The sequence below is a fragment of the Mercurialis annua genome, linkage group LG5, assembly GCF_937616625.2.
Source record: "Mercurialis annua linkage group LG5, ddMerAnnu1.2, whole genome shotgun sequence".
Taxonomy (NCBI): Eukaryota; Viridiplantae; Streptophyta; class Magnoliopsida; order Malpighiales; family Euphorbiaceae; genus Mercurialis; species Mercurialis annua.
In genome coordinates, this window is record NC_065574.1 from 52781424 (window position 1) to 52787355 (window position 5932).

General features: G+C 29.8%; 1 long non-coding RNA gene across 1 annotated transcript; it reads left to right on the forward strand.

Annotated features, from left to right (window-relative positions):
* The first annotated feature begins 1185 nt into the window (after positions 1-1185).
* Positions 1186-3164, forward strand: LOC126679926 (uncharacterized). Its single transcript, XR_007641005.2, has 4 exons — positions 1186-1350; positions 1559-1691; positions 2294-2368; positions 2930-3164. It is a non-coding gene; the product is annotated as an uncharacterized LOC126679926 (long non-coding RNA).
* The last annotated feature ends 2768 nt before the right edge of the window (positions 3165-5932 follow it).

Below are 5932 nucleotides of genomic sequence, written 5' to 3' on the forward strand. Positions count from 1 at the left end.
CCTAAACGATGTAGCTAAACGAATTCGCTGCTGCTATCGACTGAAACCTAAACGATGACGATGCTGCTATCGCCTGAAGCCTTAACGTTGTCATCGACTGAAATATCTGCTAGTATGGATTTGCTTTGTTATTCTTTATTGTAATTAAATTCTAACTTCACTGTGAATTTTTGATTTCTTCTCAACCTAGGGTTTTGATTTTTGATTTCTTCTCAACTGCAGCAAATCCTCATCTCATTTTATTACCTGATTTCTAATTTCACTGTGAATTTTTGATTGAATTTTGGGAGAGAATGAGAGTTTGATGCAAATTGTTGATTAATTTCCCTAACATGCTCATTGATTTTCGTTTTACTTTTCTGTTTGTTATTTTAATATCTGTCATTTTCCACCGCAGACAACACTTCTCATTGTGACTATTCACTTACGTCTCCTGGCTGCAATCATCCTTACAATTTGGTAAATTACTTCTCTCAATTTGATTTTTTTAGATAATGTTTATCCATATTTTAGTTACTATTTTTCATTTTATTTTTGAAATGTTATGTTGTAATTGTTGGAGATCCAAAATGAGCTATACGCTTGAATATATAGAGACTATTATGATTAGGTGGAATCAAATTATGATTTATCAAATGAAGTAGTAGTGTTTCCATCATGCTCACTTGTTTCTAGGACATCTATAGAATAACATTTTCTTTAGTATTTTGGCCATAATATGTTGCTATTTTCTTCTATTAATGGTTATATATCAGTTACTAGATCATTTTCTATGATCCAGTGCCTGATATATGCAGCTTATGGAACCTTTGGTTATTTGCACATTATGGAACTTTCAGTGGTAGGGAAGTGTTCGCAGGTTTAATTCTATCTCGGTATGGTGTTTCTTATCGTTTTTACTTTGCTTCATTTGGTTTCCATTTTACTGTCATTTGAGGTTCACATTTCTTGTTTGACTACAGCTACCATGAGTCAACTTAACATTTAAATTTGCCTTTAACGTTACTTATGGAACCTTAATGTTATTTATGCTTGATCACTCAATTTGAGTCTACTTGCTTTTGTACTTTCATTGTTTTAGAAGTTCATATTTTATAATTTTGACTGATGTGAGAAATGACTACTACTATTGCATTTCTAGTAGGATTGACACGTGCTGTAGATACTGGTAAGACTCAAAGCCTTCCTGAAATGAATTTCATGTCAAGTTCTTTTATCATTGTTTTAACCCGATTTGATGACAGCAAAGGAAATTCTAGGATTGATGATTCAGACAAATGCAATGGTCATTCTTCTAACTTGATATATATTCAGGGCAGCTAGCAAAGGTCCCAATTTTGGCTTTCTAAGGTCATCTTTTATGCAGTGGAATTGTTCGTATTGTCGTGTTTATGTTAAATCTTCATAATCATTTATTTCAAAATTTAAGTCTTAGTTTAATTTCTATTTGTTTGATTTTATGTCCCCTTTTAGGTAAACTCTTATGTGATGGATAATGGAATTAAAGTGAGCTCAAATGTTGTTTTGCTTGCATATGATCACCTTCGCTTATTTGCAGTCAAAGGAACTGATGCTGAAAAGACCAACTCTAGCGGGGCTTTCATAGAAAATGGTGCACACTACAAGAAAACTAACAATTCTCATCGCAAAATCCAGCAGCAGAAGCAAGAAGATTTCGACCGAAACCTCAGGTAGAGTTTTCATTAACTGAATCTTCTCAATTTATGATTTTGATTTCTTCTCAAATTAGGATTTTGATTTCATAAACTGGAAGTGTACAAGCAAAATAATTTTTGATTTCTTCTCAACTTAGAGTTTTGATTTTTTCTTAAATTAGTACAAACTGATTTTCCTTCATTTTTCTCTGTTTCCAATCAGAATTAGCACATTAGAACTCAAAATTTTCTCGAAAAAATTTAGTTTGGATTAGTTTAAACATCAAGAATCAGATAGAAATAGCTAGAACCTCACTTGGAAGTAGGAACTAAAGATTCTAATTAGCACCTTCTCTTCTCAAATCTGTATAGAAAATAGTTCAAAACTTGGGGAATCAGTTTAAATATCTAGGTCGTTACGGTTTTGACATGCTAGAATATAAAAATATGTAATGCGGCACGAATTCTGTTTGATTTCAGTTTGAAGAATTGCCAAGGCTGTTCTGTTAAACTTAGCTGTTTTTGACATGTTATATTTTTTATCCTTTTAAGAATCGCCAAGGCTGTTCTGTTAATCAATTCAGATGGATTATCTTCTCCTTTTATGTACTTGTGCTTTGTTCTGTTTTTATTTCCAGGAACGAATTCAGGTCAGAGGAGTTCAAGTTCATTTTATAACTAGACTGATCAGACAAACATCAGCCATAGAATAGGTAATGTTCTGAGTATTTTAAACAAGAAACATGACTTAATGGGTGGATTTATTATTATTATTATTATTTGTTATTTTTTTTCCTGCTATCTTAATTTAAATATGCTACCAAAATAAATTTGAAAACATTAAACTTAAAATTTGAATGTTTACATGTTTACACTGTTAAGTTCATTATGTTCGTTAATATTTTTATATATTTTCTTTAGTATATATCATAATGCTCTACGATCTTACATAAGTGTTTTTTGTTTTAAACATATTTGTTTTCATGTTCTGATCTGAACCAATTTTCTTTGATTTCATGTGCTGATCTGAACCAATTTTCTTTGATTTCATGTGCTAATTTGATGCTTTAAAAGCAGAGAGCTTTTATTCATAAGTAGTTAAAGTGCATCCATGTGCTAATAGATTAACTATCTAAAATTTGCTATGACATCTGAAAATTATGTTTAAGAATGTAGGTTTTTCTTGCTATGACTTCTCTATGTGATCTGTATCGTGTAATATCTCTGCATTTTGCTCACAAGGTAAATTCTTAAATTAAATATCATTGTTTTAGCTATGAGAAGCTGTACATGGAGGAGGCAATGCAGAAATTTGATGAGCAACTAATAGATGTCAAAGTAGAGGAACTTACAGAAGCGATGACAACTTCTAATCCACAAACGAAGAAGCCAATCAAGCTAAGTAAAATATCAGCTGAGCAAAATTTGAATGTATTTCTTTTGTAGACAATGATAATAGTCCCTTTTTATATGAATATAATCCCTTTTATGAAAGAAATTCAGATTCAAATTATTACTGCTTATATTTTTGTTGCATATTTCTGCTTATAATTACATTATGTGGGAACTGTTGCTGTTTGTGTATTGAATAGTTATATTTTTTTGCGAAGGAGTTTTGGTCGCAATTGGTATATAGATTGTGGTCGCAATTGCTTTATTGATTAAACTACGACCGGATTTTTGGTCGCTATTAATGTTTATTTTAGCGACCGGAAATTTTCCCTTCGCAAATATATTACGACCGGATGCTTTATTACCGTCTCAAATACTTTTTACGGCGGAGCCTATTGCGACAACATACGACCGGATTTTTACCGTCCCTATAGACATATTACGACCGTAATTAATGAATTTACGGCCACTTTTCCCTTCGCTAATGAAGCAGTTTCTTGTAGTGACTGTAGGGACTTATTATGGGTGTTTTTGAGTGTAGGGATCTAAGTTGGAAAAGAGGACAAGTGCAGGGATCCAAATATGTGTTTGGCCATCCTTTTTCGCAACAACAACACATACATCCTGTTTGAATGCCAACTTTTGTTTTAGTACAAATATTGCACCTCATCACAATCGCTTACCCAATGTCATAATTATACGTTTTATTTTATTTGGATGTATAAATATAAAAATTGTGTACTTGATTCAAAAGAGTCAAGATTGATAAATCTCTAAAATCGTATTAATTTTTTAAAAAAAAACATATGAAATTTTCGAAACTGTATCGCAAATCAATTTGGTTCTTTGAAGATTAATTTTTTAGTTTTCTTTGAAGATTAACTTTTTTAAAACATATAGATACATAGATTCAATTCTAATAGTTTGGTATGGTTTGACACAAAAATCACTAGATCTACAAATATTATTTTATAAACCTATATATATATATATATATATATATATATATATATATATATATATAAATTAAAAAATAAAAAATAAAAAATAAACAAAAGATAAACACATTCAATAGATCGAAGAAGACGGTCGAAAAAAAATTCTGTTCGTGTAAGCGGGGTGTGGCAGATGATGGCGGCCGAGAATAGTGGCCAGAAAACGGTGAAGTGGTCAGTGGCGGTTAGAGGTGAAGTGGTTTGGTTGGATTTATTCGTATTTTTTTAATTTAATTTTTGGGATATTTTTTATTTATTGTGAGATTTTAGTTGACACTTGATATGGAGGCAGATTTTTGTTGGATGTAACATTAAAAAATTGCTGCCACGTCATTATTTTTTAAAAAAAAATTGACAATTTTTAAGTTCAGAGAATTAAACGAGTGTCGTCACAAAATTCAGGACGTCCAATAATCATTTAAAAAAAAATTATTGATCAGAGATCTAAATTTCAGGAGTTATGAGTGATTATCAGGCCACAAACCACCAAAAGGAATCTTTAAACGTAAATAGAGTTGAAGCAGATAGGATTCACATTAATTTCTATAACAGTCCACATTATATATCTTTTATTTTCAACATTGGCATATTATAATAAGTGACCAATGAAGTGTTGAATTTTGAAACAACCACTACTAGAAAATTGCATTTTAGCAACGGATTTTTCCGTCGCTAAAGGCTAAAATTCGTCGGTAAATTAAGTTTTCCGTTGGTAAAAGGCTAAAATCCGTCGTTAAATCAAAACATTTCCGTCGGTGATTCTCTGTTTTCTAGTAGTGAACCGCAACAACTATCCTTACACTAATTAAGAAATTGTTTATCTTAATTAATCTGTATTTATGTCCAAATGTAACTCTCTAGAGTTTGGACTTTTCTATGATTTTTTTAAACTATATATTATAAAAGTGACTAGGTGATGTCATTGATTTAATAATAATTTCAATACATTTGTCGTCATCAATAATGGATTATAGCACATTAATAAAGTCACACGCAAATTTGACTCTTAATATTAATTAATTAATGTTTATGTTTCTAGCTTATCTGCATGTCACACTTGTCCAGTCCAAGATTTCATTTTCTTCCTTTTTATTTTTGTTTTCATTGTTTACTTTTCATGGCCCACAATGTTTATCTTTCTAAAAAAACATTGTTTCACTTTTTTTAATATATGACCTATAAAATTTTCTAATCAGATTGATAATTTTAAATTTTTTATATTCAGATTAACTTTCATTCAAGCAGTATAGATTTTTTTGTGAGAAATAGATTTTAACCCTAAGTATTAAATAGTTGTATATATAAATACGGTTCAAACCTGCAATATCACTTAAATCAGAAAAATATCTTATCAATTCATTTGCGATTTGGAGTTAAAATTACTAACTTTCCTGTAATTTGTTTCTATTTTGACAGACCTATATTAATAATTAAAACAAAGCATGTGATGAATATATAAATTGATTGATTTTGGCAATTTAGTATAATCAAATAACTCATTATTAAATGAATTTATATCTTTATAAAGGATTTATGTGCTTCCATAATGAAGTGCCTGTCAAAATTCCATGTGCCCGAGTTCCATTTCAATTTGATTCACACTTAGACCCTACTGTCTAGCAAAATAATTGGTGCTATCTTTATTTATCTTTCTTTCTTTTTACCTTTCAAATGTATTATTTTTCAATCTATGATGAAAGTAATAATTTATTTTATATCTTACTAAACGACCTTCTTATACTTTATATTAAAAAAAATTAAAGATAATTCATTTAAAATAAATGGTTAATGTAAATTTTTAATTTTTAATAGATTTACTATTAATCTATGAGCATAAATTATATGAATTAATCAATAAATTGTTGATCAATTGGTTTAAGTGGTGGATAA